The sequence below is a fragment of the Macaca mulatta genome, chromosome 4 (genome assembly GCF_049350105.2).
Source record: "Macaca mulatta isolate MMU2019108-1 chromosome 4, T2T-MMU8v2.0, whole genome shotgun sequence".
NCBI classification, from domain to species: domain Eukaryota; kingdom Metazoa; phylum Chordata; class Mammalia; order Primates; family Cercopithecidae; genus Macaca; species Macaca mulatta.
Genome location: NC_133409.1, coordinates 62,037,869 through 62,054,705, shown reverse-complemented (window position 1 = coordinate 62,054,705; position 16,837 = coordinate 62,037,869).

Below are 16,837 nucleotides of genomic sequence, written 5' to 3'. Positions count from 1 at the left end.
TGAATTAACAGAACACTAAGCAGTTTCTCAGAAAGCTTCTTTCCAGATTTCATCTGAGGATATTTCCTTTTTCACCATAGCCCTCTATGGGCTTCCAAATATTACTTTGCCAATTCCACAAGGACTGTCTCAGCGAAAGGCTTCTTTAGGGGAAATCTGTTTCTCTGTGAGATGATTTCACAGAAAACAAAGAAGTTTCTCAGAAAGCTTCTTTCTCTTTGTTATCGGAGGATATTTCCTTTGGCCCTATAGTCTCCAAAGGGATCCGAAATATCTGTTCTCAGTTTCCACAGAAATACGGCTAGCAAAGAGATCCAGGAAATACAGATGTAACTCTGTGAGATGAATTAACAGAACACTAAGCAGTTTCTCAGAAAGCTTCTTTCCAGATTTCATCTGAGGATATTTCCTTTTTCACCATAGCCCTCTAAGGGCTTCCAAATATCACTTTGCCAATTCCACAAGAACTGTCTTAGCGAAAGGCTTCTTGAGGGGAAAGCTGTAACTCTGTGAGATGATTTCACAGAACACAAGGAAGATTCTCAGAAAGCTTCTTTCTCTTTGTTATCGGAGGATATTTCCTTTTGCCCTATAGTCTCCAAAGGGATCCGAAATATCTGTTCTCAGATTCCACAGAAATAACGCTAGCAAAGAGATCAACGAAATACAGATGTAACTCTGTGAGATGAATTAACAGAACACTAAGCAATTTCTCAGAAAGCTTCTTTCCAGATTTCATCTGAGGATATTTCCTTTTTCACCATTGCCCTTTACGGGCTTCAAAATATCACTTTGCCAAGTCCACAAGAACTGTCTTAGCGAAAGTCTTCTTGAGGGGAAAGCTGTAACTCTGTGAGATGATTTCACGGAACACAAAGAAGTTTCTCAGAAAGCTTCTTTCTCTTTGTTATCGGAGGATATTTCCTTTGGCCCTATAGTCTCCAAAGGGAACCGAAATATCTGTTCTCAGATTCCACAGAAATAAAGCTAGCAAAGAGATCCAGGAAATACAGATGTAACTCTGTGAGATGAATTAACAGAACACTAGGCAGTTTCTCAGAAAGCTTCTTTCCAGATTTCATCTGAGGATATTTCCTTTTTCACCATAGCCCTCTGTGGGCTTCCAAATATCACTTTGCCAATTCCACAAGAACTGTCTTAGCGAAAGGCTTCTTGAGGGGAAAACTGTAACTCTGTGAGATGATTTCACAGAACACAAAGAAGTTTCTCAGAAAGCTTCTTTCTCTTTGTTATCGGAGGATATTTCCTGTGGCCCTATAGTCTCCAAAGGGATCCGAAATATCGGTTCTCAGATTCCACAGAAATAAGGCTAGCAAAGAGATCCACAAAATACAGATGTAACTCTGTGAGATGAATTAACAGAACACTAAGCAGTTTCTCAGAAAGCTTCTTTCGAGATTTCATCTGAGGATATTTCCTTTTTCACCATTGCCCTTTACGGGCTTCCAAATATCACTTTGCCATTTCCACAAGAACTGTCTTAGCGAAAGGCTTCTTGAGGGGAAAGCTGTAACTCTGTGTGATGATTTCACAGAACACAAAGAAGTTTCTCAGAAAGCTTCTTTCTCTTTGTTATCGGAGGATATTTCCCTTGGCCCTATAGACTTCAAATGGATCCGAGGCATCTGTTCTCAGATTCCACAGAAATAAGGCTAGCAAAGAGATCCACGAAATACAGACGTAACTCTGTGAGATGACTTAACAGAACACTAAGCAGTTTCTCAGAAAGCTTCTTTCCATATTTCGTCTGAGACTATTTCCTTTTTCACCATAGCCCTCTAAGGGCTTCCAAATATCACTTTGCCAATTCCACAAGAACTGTCTTAGCGAAAGGCTTCTTGAGGGGAAAGCTGTAACTCTGTGAGATGATTTCACAGAACACAAGGAGGTTTCTCAGAAAGCTTCTTTCTCTTTGTTATCGGAGGATATTTCCTTTGGCCCTCTAGTCTCCAAAGGGATCCGAAATATCTATTCTCAGATTCCACAGAAATAAGGCTAGCAAAGAGATCCACGAAATACAGATGTAACTCTGTGCGATGAATTAACAGAACACTAAGCAGTTTCTCCGAAAGCTTCTTTCCAGATTTCATCTGAGGATATTTCCTTTTTCACCATAGCCCTCTAAGGGCTTCCAAATATCACTTCGCCAATTCCACAAGAACTTTCTTAGCGAAAGGCTTCTTGAGGGGAAATCTGTTACTCTGTGAGATGATTTCACAGAACACAAGGAAGTTTCTCAGAAAGCTTCTTTCTCTTTGTTATCGGAGGATATTTCCTTTGGCCCTCTAGTCTCCAAAGGGATCCGAAATATCTGTTCTCAGATTCCACAGAAATAAGGCTAGCAAAGAGATCCACGAAATACAGATGTAACTCTGTGCGATGAATTAACAGAACACTAAGCAGTTTCTCCGAAAGCTTCTTTCCAGATTTCATCTGAGGATATTTCCTTTTTCACCATAGCCCTCTAAGGGCTTCCAAATATCACTTCGCCAATTCCACAAGAACTTTCTTAGCGAAAGGCTTCTTGAGGGGAAATCTGTTACTCTGTGAGATGATTTCACAGAACACAAGGAAGTTTCTCAGAAAGCTTCTTTCTCTTTGTTATCGGAGGATATTTCCTTTGGCCCTCTAGTCTCCAAAGGGATCCGAAATATCTGTTCTCAGATTCCACAGAAATAAGGCTAGCAAAGAGATACACGAAATAGAGATGTAACTCTGTGAGATGAATTAACAGAACACTAAGCAGTTTCTCAGAAAGCTTCTTTGCAGATTTCAACTAAGGATATTTCCTTTTTCACCATTGCCCTTTAGGGGCTTCAAAATATCACTTTGCCAATTCCACAAGAACTCTTAGCGAAAGTCTTCTTGAGGGGAAAGCTGTAACTCTGTGAGATGATTTCACAGAACACAAAGAAGTTTCTCAGAAAGCTTCTTTCTCTTTGTTATCGGAGGATATTTCCTTAGGCCCTATAGTCTCCAAAGGGAACCCAAATATCTGTTCTCAGCTTCCACAGAAATAAGGCTAGCAAAGAGATCCACGAAATACAGATGTAACTCTGTGAGATGAATTAACAAAACACTAAGCAGTTTCTCAGAAAGTTTCTATCCATATTTCATCTGAGGATATTTACTTTTTCACCAAAGCCCTCTATGGGCTTCCAAGTATCAGTTTGCCAATTCCACAAAAACTGTCTTAGCAAAAGGCTTCTTGAGGGGAAAGCTGTAACTCTGTGAGATGATTTCACAGAACACAAAGAGATTTCTCAGAAAGCTTCCTTCTCTTTGTTATCGGAGGATATTTCCTTTGGCCCTATAGTCTCCAAAGGGATCCGAAATATCTGTTCTCAGATTCCACAGAAATACGGCTAGCAAACAGATCCACGAAATACACATGTAACTCTGTGAGATGAATTAACAGAACACTAAGCAGTTTCTCAGAAAGCTTCTTTCCAGATTTCATCTGAGGATATTTCCTTTTTCACCATAGCCCTCTAAGGGCTTCCAAATATCACTTTGCCAATTCCACAAGAACTGTGTTAGCGAAAGGCTTCTTGAGGGGAAAGCTGTAACTCTGTGAGATGATTTCCCAGAACACAAGGAGGTTTCTCAGAAAGCTTCTTTCTCTTTGTTATCGGAGGATATTTCCTTTGGCCCTCTAGTCTCCAAAGGGATCCGAAATATCTGTTCTCAGATTCCACAGAAATAAGGCTAGCAAACAGATCCACGAAATACAGATGTAACTCTGTGAGATGAATTAACAGAACAGTAAGCAGTTTCTCAGAAAGCTTCTTTCCAGATTTCATCTGAGGATATTTCCTTTTTCACCATAGCCCTCTAAAGGCTTCCAAATATCACTTCGCCAATTCCACAAGAACTGTCTTAGCGAAAGGCTTCTTGAGGGGAAAGCTGTAACTCTGTGAAATGATTGCAGAGAACACAAAGAAGTTTCTCAGAAAGCTTCTTTCTCTTTGTTATCGGAGGATATTTCCCTTGGCCCTATAGTCTTCAAATGGATCCGAGGCATCTGTTCTCAGATTCCACAGAAATAAGGCTAGCAAAGAGATCCACGAAATACAGATGTAACTCCGTGAGATGACTTAACAGAATACTAAGCAGTTTCTCAGAAAGCTTCTTTCCATATTTCATCTGAGGATATTTCCTTTTTCACCGTAGCCCTCTAAGGGCTTCCAAATATCACTTTGCCAATTCGACAAGAACTGTCTTAGCGAAAGGCTTCTTGAGGGGAAAGCTGTAACTCTGTGAGATGATTTCACAGAACACAAGGAGGTTTCTCAGAAAGGTTCTTTCTCTTTGTTATCGGAGGATATTTCCTTTGGCCCTCTAGTCTCCAAAGGGATCCGAAATATCTGTTCTCAGACTCCACAGAAATACGGCTAGCAAAGAGATCCAGGAAATACAGATGTAACTCTGTGAGATGAATTAACAGAACACTAAGCAGTTTCTCAGAAAGCTTCTTTCCATATTTCATCTGAGGATATTTCCTTTTTCACCATAGCCCTCTAAGGGCTTCCAAATATCACTTTGCCAATTCCACAAGAACTGTCTTAGCGAAAGGCTTCTTGAGGGCAAATCTGTAACTCTGTGAGATGATTTCACAGAACACAAGGAAGTTTCTCAGAAAGCTTCTTTCTCTTTGTTATCGGAGGATATTTCCTTTTGCCCTCTAGTCTCCAAAGGGATCCGAAATATCTGTTCTCAGATTCCACAGAAATAAGGCTAGCAAAGAGATCCACGAAATACAGATGTAACTCTGTGAGATGAATTAACAAACCACTAAGCAGTTTCTCAGAAAGCTTCTTTCCATATTTCATCTGAGGATATTTCCTTTTTCACCATAGCCCTCTAAGGCCTTCCAAATATCACTTGCCAATTCCACAAGAACTGTCTTAGCGAAAGGCTTCTTGAGGGGAAAGCTGTAACTCTGTGAGATGATTTCACAGACCCAAGGAGGTTTCTCAGAAAGCTTCTTTCTCTTTGTTATCGGAGGATATTTCCTTTGGCCCTCTAGTCTCCAAAGGGATCCGAAATATCTGTTCTCAGATTCCACAGAAATACGGCTAGGAAACAGATCCACGAAATACAGATGTAACTCTGTGAGATGAATTAACAGAACACTAAGCAGTTTCTCAGAAAGCTTCTTTCCAGATTTCATCTGGGGATATTTCCTTTTTCACCATTGCCCTTTACGGGCTTCAAAATATCACTTTGCCAATTCCACAAGAACTGTCTTAGCGAAAGTCTTCTTGAGGGGAAAGCTGTAACTCTGTGTGATGATTTCACGGAACACAAAGAAGTTTCTCAGAAAGCTTCTTTCTCTTTGTTATCGGAGGATATTTCCTTTGGCCCTATAGTCTCCAAAGGGAACCGAAATATCTGTTCTCAGATTCCACAGAAATAAGGCTAGCAAAGAGATCAACGAAATACACATGTAACTCTGTGAGATGAATTAACAGAACACTAGGCAGTTTCTCAAAAAGCTTCTTTCCAGATTTCATCTGAGGATATTTCCATTTCACCATAACCCTCTAAGGGCTTCCAAATATCACTTTGCCAATTCCACAAGAACTGTCTTAGCGAAAGGCTTCTTGAGGGGAAATCTGTAACTCTTTGAGATGATTTCACAGAACACAAAGAAGTTTCTCAGAAAGCTTCTTTCTCTTTGTTATCGGAGGATATTTCCTTTGGCCCTATAGTCTCCGAAGGGAATCGAAATATTTGTTCTCAGATTCCACAGAAATAAGGATAGCAAAGAGATCCACGAACTACAGATATAACTCTGTGAGATGAATTAACAGAACACTAAGCAGTTTCTCAGAAAGCTTCTTTCCAGATTTCATCTGAGGATATTTCCCTTTTCACCATAGCCCTCTATGGGCTTCCAAATATCACTTTGCCAATTCCACAAGAACTGTCTTAGCGAAAGTCTTCTTGATTGGAAAGCTGTAACTCTGTGAGATGATTTCACGGAACACAAAGAAGTTTCTCAGAAAGCTTCTTTCTCTTTGTTATCGGAGGATATTTCCTTTTGCCCTATAGTCTCCAAAGGGAACCGAAATATCTGTTCTCAGATTCCACAGAAATAAGGCTAGCAAAGAGATCCACGAAATACAGATGTAACTCTGTGAGATGAATTAACAGAACACTAGGCAGTTTCTCAAAAAGCTTCTTTCCAGATTTCATCTGAGGATATTTCCTTTTTCACCATAGCCCTCTATGGGCTTCCAAATATCACTTTGCCAATTCCACAAGAACTGTCTTAGCGAAAGGCTTCTTGAGGGGAAAGCTGTAACTCTGTGAGATGATTTCACAGAATACGAGGAAGTTTCTCAGAAAGCTTCTTTCTCTTTGTTATCGGAGGATATTTCCTTTGGCCCTCTAGTCTCCAAAGGGATCCGAAATATCTGTTCTCAGATTCCACATAAATAAGTCTAGCAAAGAGTTCAACGAAATACAGATGTAACTCTGTGAGATGAATTAACAGAACACTAAGCAGTTTCTCAGAAAGCTTCTTTCCAGATTTCATCTGTGGATATTTCCTTTTAAACCATAGCCCTCTATGGGCTTCCAAATATTACTTTGCCAATTCCACAAGGACTGTCTCAGCGAAAGTCTTCTTTAGGGGAAATCTGTTTCTCTGTGAGATGAATTCACAGAAAACAAAGAAGTTTCTCAGAAAGCTTCTTTCTCTTTGTTATCGGAGGATATTTCCTTTGGCCCTATAGTCTCCAAAGGATCCGAAATATCTGTTCTCAGATTAAACAGAAATACGGCTAGCAAAGAGATCCAGGAAATACAGATGTAACTCTGTGAGATGAATTAACAGAACACTAAGCAGTTTCTCAGAAAGCTTCTTTCCAGATTTCATCTGAGGATATTTCCTTTTTCACCAAAGCCCTCTAAGCGCTTCCAAATATCACTTTGCCAATTCCACAAGAACTGTCTTATCGAAAGGCTTCTTGAGGGCAAATCTGTAACACTGTGAGATGATTTCACAGAACACAAGGAAGTTTCTCAGAAAGCTTCTTTCTCTTTGTTATCGGAGGATATTTCCTTTGCCCCTCTAGTCTCCAAAGGGATCCGAAATATCTGTTCTCAGATTCCACAGAAGTAAGGCTAGCAAAGAGATCAACGAAATACAGATGTAACTCTGTGAGATGAATTAACAGAACACTAAGCAGTTTCTCAGAAAGCTTCTTTCCAGATTTCATCTGAGGATATTTCCTTTTTCACCATAGCCCTCTATGGGCTTCCAAATATCACTTTGCCAATTCCACAAGAACTGTCTTAGCGAAAGGCTTCTTGAGGGGAAAGCTGAAACTCTGTGAGATGATTTCACAGAACACAAAGAAGTTTCTCAGAAAGCTTCTTTCTCTTTGTTATCGGAAGATATTTGCTTTGGCCCTATAGTCTCCAAATGGATCCGAAATATCTGTTCTCAGTTTCCACAGAAATACGGCAAGCAAACAGATCCACGAAATACAGATGTAACTCTGTGAGATGAATTAACAGAACACTAAGCAGTTTCTCAGAAAGCTTCTTTCCACATTTCATCTGAGGATATTTCCTTTTTCACCATAGCCCTCTAAGGGTTTCCAAATTTCACTTTGCCAATTCCACAAGAACTGTCTTAGCGAAAGGCTTCTTGAGGGGAAAGCTGTAACTCTGTGAGATGATTTCACAGAACACGAGGAAGTTTCTCAGAAAGCTTCTTTCTCTTTGTTTTCGGAGGATATTTCCTTTGGCCCTCTAGTCTCCAAAGGGATCCGAAATATCTGTTCTCAGATTCCACAGAAATAAGGCAAGCAAAGAGATCAACGAAATACAGATGTAACTCTGTGAGATGAATTAACAGAACACTAAGCAGTTTCTCAGAAAGCTTCTTTCCATATTTCATCTGAGGATATTTCCTTTTTCACCATTGCCCTTTACGGGCTTCAAAATATCACTTTGCCAATTCCACAAGAACTGTCTTAGCGAAAGTCTTCTTGAGGGGAAAGCTGTAACTCTGTGAGATGATTTCACAGAACACAAAGAAGTTTCTCAGAAAGCTTCTTTCTCTTTGTTATCGGAGGATATTTCCATTGGCCCTATAGTCTCCAAAGTGAACCGAAATATCTGTTCTCAGATTCCACAGAAATAAGGCTAGCAAAGAGATCCACGAAATACAGATGTATCTCTGTGAGATGAATTAACTGAACACTAAGCAGTTTCTCAGAAAGCTTCTTTCCAGATTTCATCTGAGGATATTTACTTTTTCACCATAGCCCTCTAGGGGCTTCCAAATAACACTTTGCCAATTCCACAAGAACTGTCTTAGCGAAAGTCTTCTTGAGGGGAAAGCTGCAACTCTGTGAGATGATTTCACGGAACACAAAGAAGTTTCTCAGAAAGCTTCTTTCTCTTTGTTATCGGAGGATACTTCCCTAGGCCCTATAGTCTTCAAATGGATCCGAGGCATCTGTTCTCAGATTCCACAGAAATAAGGCTAGCAAAGAGATCCAGGAAATACAGATGTAACTCTGTGAGATGACTTAACAGAACACTAAGCAGTTTCTCAGAAAGCTTCTTTCCATATTTCATCTGAGGATATTTCCTTTTTCACCATCGCCCTCTAAGGGCTTCCAAATATCACTTTGCCAATTCCACAAGAACTGTCTTAGCGAAAGGCTTCTTGAGGGGAAAGCTTTAACTCTGTGAGATGATTTCATAGAACACAAGGAGTTTTCTCAGAAAGCTTCTTTCTCTTTGTTATCGGAGGATATTTCCTTTGGCCCTCTAGTCTCCAAAGGGATCCGAAATATCTGTTCTCAGATTCCACAGAAATAAGGCTAGCAAAGAGATCCACGAAATACAGATGTAACTCTGTGAGATGAATTAACAGAACACTAAGCAGTTTCTCAGAAAGCTTCTTTCCAGGTTTCATGTGAGGATATTTCGTTTTTCACCGTAGCCCTCTATGGGCTTCAAATATTACTTTGAAAATTCCACAAGTACTGTCTCAGCGAAAGTCTTCTTGAGGGGAAATCTGTAACTCTGTGAGATGATTTCACAGAACACAAAGAAGTTTCTCAGAAAGCTTCTTTCTCTTTGTTATCGGAGGATATTTCCTTTGGCCCTATAGTCTCCAAAGGGATCCGAAATATCTGTTCTCAGATTCCACAGAAATACGGCTAGCAAAGAGATCCAGGAAATACAGATGTAACTCTGTGAGATGAATTAACAGAACACTAAGCAGTTTCTCAGAAAGCTTCTTTCCAGATTTCATCTGAGGATATTTCCTTTTTCACCGTAGCCCTCTAAGGGCTTCCAAATATCACTTTGCCAATTCCACAAGAACTGCCTTTGCGAAAGCCTTCTTGAGGGCAAATGTGTAACTCAGAGAGATGATTTCACAGAACACAAGGAGGTTTCTCAGAAAGCTTCTTTCTCTTTGTTATCGGTGGATATTTCCTTGGCCCTCTAGTCTCCAAAGGGATCCGAAATATCTGTTCTCAGATTCCACAGAAATACGGCTAGCAAACAGATCCACGAAATACAGATGTAACTCTGTGAGATGAATTAACAGAACACTAAGCAGTTTCTCAGAAAGCTTCTTTCCAGATTTCACCTGAGGATATTTCCTTTTTCACCATAACCCTCTATGGGCTTCCAAATATCACTTTGCCAATTCCACAAGAACTGTCTTAGCGAAAGGCTTCTTGAGGGGAAAGCTGTAACTCTGTGAGATGATTTCACAGAACACAAAGAAGTTTCTCAGAAAGCTTCTTTCTCTTTGTTATCGGAGGATATTTCCTTTGGCCCTATAGTCTCCAAAGGGATCCGAAATATCTGTTCTCAGATTCCACAGAAATAAGGCTAGCAAAGAGATCCACAAAATACAGATGTAACTCTGTGAGATGAATTAACAGAACACTAAGCAGTTTCTCAGAAAGCTTCTTTCCAGATTTCATCTGAGGATATTTCCTTTTTCACCATAACCCTCTAAGGGCTTCCAAATATCACTTTGCCAATTCCACAAGAACTGTCTTAGCGAAAGGCTTCTTGAGGGGAAATCTGTAACTCTGTGAGATGATTTCACAGAACACAAAGAAGTTTCTCAGAAAGCTTCTTTCTCTTTGTTATCGGAGGATATTTCCTTTGGCCCTATAGTCTCCAAAGGGAATCGAAATATTTGTTCTCAGATTCCACAGAAATAAGGCTAGCAAAGAGATCCACGAAATACAGATGTAACTCTGTGAGATGAATTAACAGAACACTAAGCAGTTTCTCAGAAAGCTTCTTTCCAGATTTCATCTGAGGATATTTCCTTTTTCACCATAGCCCTCTATGGGCTTCAAAATATTACTTTAATAATTCAACAAGAAAACTCTTAGCGAAAGGCTTCTTGAGGGGAAAGCTGTAACTCTGTGAGATGATTTCACAGAAAACAAAGAAGTTTCTCAGAAAGCTTCTTTCTCTTTGTTATCGGAGGATATTTCCTTTAGCCCTATAGTCTCCAAAGGGAACCGCAATATTTGTTCTCAGATTCCACAGAAATAAGGCTACCAAAGAGATCCACGAAATACAGATGTAACTCTGTGAGATGTATTAACAGAACACTAAGCAGTTTCTCAGAGCTTCTTTCCAGATTTCATCTGAGGATACTTCCTTTTTCACCATAGCCCTCTATGGGCTTCCAAATATCACTTTGCCAATTCCACAAGAACTGTCTTAGCGAAAGGCTTCTTGAGGGGAAAGCTTTAACTCTGTGAGATGATTTCACAGAACACAAAGAAGTTTCTCAGAAAGCTTCTTTCTCTTTGTTATCGGAGGATGTTTCCTTTCCCCTATAGTCTCCAAAGGGATCCGAAATATCTGTTCTCAGATTCCACAGAAATAAGGCTAGCAAAGAGATCAACGAAATACAGATGTAACTCTGTGAGATGAATTAACAGAACACTAAGCAGGTTCTCAGAAAGCTTCTTTCCAGATTTCATCTGAGGATATTTCCTTTTTCACCATTGACCTTTACGGGCTTCAAAATATCACCTTGCCAATTCCACAAGAACTGTCTTACCGAAAGTCTTCTTGAGAGGAATGCTGAAACTCTGTGAGATGATTTCACAGAACACAAAGAAGTTTCTCAGAAAGCTTCTTTCTCTTTGTTATCGGAGGATATTTCCTTTGGCCCTATAGTCTCCAAAGGGAACCGAAATATCTGTTCTCAGATTCCACAGAAATAAGCCTAGCAAAGAGATCCACGAAATACAGATGTAACTCTGTGAGTTGAATTAACAGAACACTAAGCAGTTTATCAGAAAGCTTCTTTCCAGATTTCATCTGAGCATATTTCCTTTTTCACCATAGCCCTCTAAGGGCTTCCAAGTATCACTTTGCCAATTCCACAAGAAGTGTCTTAGCGAAAGGCTTCTTGAGGGGAAAGCTGTAACTCTGTGAGATGATTTCACAGAACACAAAGAAGTTTCTCAGAAAGCTTCTTTCTCTTTGTTATCGGAAGATATTTCCTTTGGCCCTATAGTCTCCAAATGGATCCGAAATATCTGTTCTCAGATTCCACAGAAATAAGGCTAGCAAAGAGATCCACGAAATACAGATGTAACTCTGTGAGATGAATTAACAGAACACTAAGCAGTTTCTCAGAAAGCTTCTTTCCAGATTTCATCTGAGGATATTTCCTTTTTCACCCTAGCCCTCTATGGGCTTCCAAATATTACTTTGCCAATTCCACAAGTACTGTCTCAGCGAAAGGCTTATTTAGGGGAAATCTGTTACTCTGTGAGATGATTTCACAGAAAACAAAGAAGTTTCTCAGAATGCTTCTTTCTCTTTGTTATCGGAGGATATTTCCTTTGGCCCTATAGTCTCCAAAGGGGTCCGAAATATCTGTTCTCAGATTCCACAGAAATACGGCTAGCAAACAGATCCACGAAATACAGATTTAACTCTGTGAGATGAATTAACAGAACACTAAGCAGTTTCTCAGAAAGCTTCTTTACAGATTTCATCTGAGGATATTTCCTTTTTCACCATAGCCCTCTAAGGGCTTCCAAATATCACTTTGCCAATTCCACAAGAACTGTCTTAGCGAAAGGCTTCTTGAGGGGAGAGCTGTAACTCTGTGAGATGATTTCACAGAACACGAGGAAGTTTCTCAGAAAGCTTCTTTCTCTTTGTTATCGGAGGATATTTCCTTTGGCCCTCTAGTCTCCAAAGGGATCCGAAATATCTGTTCTCAGATTCCACAGAAATAAGGCTAGCAAAGAGATCAACGAAATAAAGATGTAACTCTGTGAGATGAATTAACAGAACACTAAGCAGTTTCTCAGAAAGCTTCTTTCCAGATTTCATCTGAGGATATTTCCTTTTTCACCATTGCCCTTTACGGGCTTCAAAATATCACTTTGCCAATTCCACAAGAACTGTCTTAGCGAAAGTCTTCTTGAGGGGAAAGCTTTAACTCTGTGAGATGATTTCACAGAACACAAAGAAATTTCTCAGAAAGCTTCTTTCTCTTTTTTATCGGACGATAATTCCTTTGGCCCTATAGTCTCCAAAGGGAACCGAAATATCTGTTCTCAGATTCCACAGAAATAAGGCTAGCAAAGAGATCCACGAAATACAGATGTAACTCTTTGGGATGAATTAACAGAACACTAAGCAGTTTCTCAGAAAGCTTCTTTCCAGATTTCATCTGAGGATATTTCCTTTTTCACCATAGCCCTCTATGGGATTCAAAATATCACTTTGCCAATTCCACAAGAACTGTCTTAGCGAAAGGCTTCTTGAGGGGAAAGCTGTAACTCTGTGAGATGATTTCACAGAACACAAAGAAGTTTCTCAGAAAGCTTCTTTCTCTTTCTTATCGGAGGATATTTCCTTTGGCCCTCTAGTCTCCAAAGGGAACCGCAATATTTGTTCTCAGATTCCACAGAAATAAGGCTAGCAAAGAGATCCACGAAATACAGATGTAACTCTGTGAGATGTATTAACAGAACACTAAGCAGTTTCTCAGAGCTTCTTTCCAGATTTCATCTGAGGATATTTCCTTTTTCACCATAGCCCTCTATGGGCTTCCAAATATCACTTTGCCAATTCCACAAGAACTCTCTTAGCGAAAGGCTTCTTGAGGGGAAAGCTGTAACTCTGAGAGATGATTTCACAGAACACAAAGAAGTTTTTCAGAACGCTTCTTTCTCTTTGTTATCGGAGGATATTTCCTTTGGCCCTTTAGTCTCCAAAGGGATCCGAAATATCTGTTCTCAGATTCCACAGAAATAAGGCTAGCAAAGAGATCCACGAAATACAGATGTAACTCTGTGAGATGAATTAACAGAACACTAAGTAGTTTCTCAGAAAGCTTCTTTCCAGATTTCATCTGAGGATATTTCCTTTTTCACCATAGCCCTCTCTGGGCTTCAAAATATCACTTTTCCAATTCCACAAGAACTGTCTTAGCGAAAGGCTTCTTGAGGGGAAAGCTGAAACTCTGTGAGATGATTTCACAGAACACAAAGAAGTTTCTCAGAAAGCTTCTTTCTCTTTGTTATCGGAAGATATTTGCTTTGGCCCTATAGTCTCCAAATGGATCCGAAATATCTGTTCTCAGATTCCACAGAAATAAGGCTAGCAAAGAGATCCACGAAATACAGATGTAACTCTGTGAGATGAATTAACAGAACACTAAGCAGTTTATCAGAAAGCTTCTTTCCAGATTTCATCTGAGGATATTTCCTTTTTCACCATAGCCCTCTATGGGCTTCCAAATATTACTTTGCCAATTCCACAACTACTGTCTCAGCGAAAGGCTTATTTAGGGGAAATCTGTTACTCTGTGAGATGATTTCACAGAAAACAAAGAAGTTTCTCAGAATGCTTCTTTCTCTTTGCTATCGGAGGATATTTCCTTTGGCCCTATAGTCTCCAAAGGGGTCCGAAATATCTGTTCTCAGATTCCACAGAAATACGGCAAGCAAACAGATCCACGAAATACAGATGTAACTCTGTGAGATGAATTAACAGAACACTAAGCAGTTTCTCAGAAAGCTTCTTTCCACATTTCATCTGAGGATATTTCCTTTTTCACCATAGCCCTCTAAGGGCTTCCAAATTTCACTTTGCCAATTCCACAAGAACTGTCTTAGCGAAAGGCTTCTTGAGAGGAAAGCTGTAACTCTGTGAGATGATTTCACAGAACACGAGGAAGTTTCTCAGAAAGCTTCTTTCTCTTTGTTTTCGGAGGATATTTCCTTTGGCCCTCTAGTCTCCAAAGGGATCCGAAATATCTGTTCTCAGATTCCACAGAAATAAGGCAAGCAAAGAGATCAACGAAATACAGATGTAACTCTGTGAGATGAATTAACAGAACACTAAGCAGTTTCTCAGAAAGCTTCTTTCCATATTTCATCTGAGGATATTTCCTTTTTCACCATTGCCCTTTACGGGCTTCAAAATATCACTTTGCCAATTCCACAAGAACTGTCTTAGCGAAAGTCTTCTTGAGGGGAAAGCTGTAACTCTGTGACATGATTTCACAGAACACAAAGAAGTTTCTCAGAAAGCTTCTTTTTCTTTGTTATCGGAGGATATTTCCTTTGGCCCTATAGTCTCCAAAGTGAACCGAAATATCTGTTCTCAGATTCCACAGAAATAAGGCTAGCAAAGAGATCCACGAAATACAGATGTATCTCTGTGAGATGAATTAACTGAACACTAAGCAGTTTCTGAGAAAGCTTCTTTCCAGATTTCATCTGAGGATATTTACTTTTTCACCATAGCCCTCTAGGGGCTTCCAAAAAACACTTTGCCAATTCCACAAGAACTGTCTTAGCGAAAGTCTTCTTGAGGGGAAAGCTGCAACGCTGTGAGATGATTTCACGGAACACAAAGAAGTTTCTCAGAAAGCTTCTTTCTCTTTGTTATCGGAGGATACTTCCCTAGGCCCTATAGTCTTCAAATGGATCCGAGGCATCTGTTCTCAGATTCCACAGAAATAAGGCTAGCAAAGAGATCCAGGAAATACAGATGTAACTCTGTGAGATGACTTAACAGAACACTAAGCAGTTTCTCAGAAAGCTTCTTTCCATATTTCATCTGAGGATATTTCGTTTTTCACCATAGCCCTCTATGGGCTTCCAAATATTACTTTGAAAATTCCACAAGTACTGTCTCAGCGAAACGCTTCTTGAGGGGAAATCTGTAACTCTGTGAGATGATTTCACAGAACACAAAGAAGTTTCTCAGAAAGCTTCTTTCTCTTTGTTATCGGAGGATATTTCCTTTGGCCCTATATTCTCCAAAGGGATCCGAAATATCTGTTCTCAGATTCCACAGAAATACGGCTAGCAAAGAGATCCAGCAAATACAGATGTAACTCTGTGAGATGAATTAACAGAACACTAAGCAGTTTCTCAGAAAGCTTCTTTCCAGATTTCATCTGAGGATATTTCCTTTTTCACCGTAGCCCTCTAAGGGCTTCCAAATATCACTTTGCCAATTCCACAAGAACTGCCTTTGCGAAAGGCTTCTTGAGGGCAAATCTGTAACTCAGTGAGATGATTTCACAGAACACAAGGAGGTTTCTCAGAAAGCTTCTTTCTCTTTGTTATCGGAGGATATTTCCTTGGCCCTCTAGTCTCCAAAGGGATCCGAAATATCTGTTCTCAGATTCCACAGAAATACGGCTAGCAAACAGATCCACGAAATACAGATGTAACTCTGTGAGATGAATTAACAGAACACTAAGCAGTTTCTCAGAAAGCTTCTTTCCAGATTTCATCTGAGGATATTTCCTTTTTCACCATAACCCTCTATGGGCTTCCAAATATCACTTTGCCAATTCCACAAGAACTGTCTTAGCGAAAGGCTTCTTGAGGGGAAAGCTGTAACTCTGTGAGATGATTTCACAGAACACAAAGAAGTTTTTCAGAACGCTTCTTTCTCTTTGTTATCGGAGGATATTTCCTTTCCCCTATAGTCTCCAAAGGGATCCGAAATATCTGTTCTCAGATTCCACAGAAATAAGGCTAGCAAAGAGATCAACGAAATACAGATGTAACTCTGTGAGATGAATTAACAGAACACTAAGCAGGTTCTCAGAAAGCTTCTTTCCAGATTTCATCTGAGGATGTTTCCTTTTTCACCATTGACCTTTACGGGCTTCAAAATATCACGTTGCCAATTCCACAAGAACTGTCTTACCGAAAGTCTTCTTGAGAGGAATGCTGGAACTCTGTGAGATGATTTCACAGAACACAAAGAAGTTTCTCAGAAAGCTTCTTTCTCTTTGTTATCGGAGGATATTTCCTTTGGCCCTATAGTCTCCAAAGGGAACCGAAATATCTGTTCTCAGATTCCACAGAAATAAGACTAGCAAAGAGATCCACGAAATACAGATGTAACACTGTGAGTTGAATTAACAGAACACTAAGCAGTTTATCAGAAAGCTTCTTTCCAGATTTCATCTGAGCATATTTCCTTTTTCACCATAGCCCTCTATGGGCTTCCAAATATCACTTTGCCAATTCCACAAGAACTGTCTTAGCGAAAGGCTTCTTGAGGGGAAAGCTGTAACTCTGTGAGATGATTTCACAGAACACAAAGAAGTTTCTCAGAAAGCTTCTTTCTCTTTGTTATCGGAGGATATTTCCTTTGGCCCTATAGTCTCCAAAGGGATCCGAAATATCTGTTCTCAGATTCCACAGAAATAAGGCTAGCAAAGAGATCCACAAAATACAGATGTAACTCTGTGAGATGAATTAACAGAACACTAAGCAGTTTCTCAGAAAGCTTCTTTCCA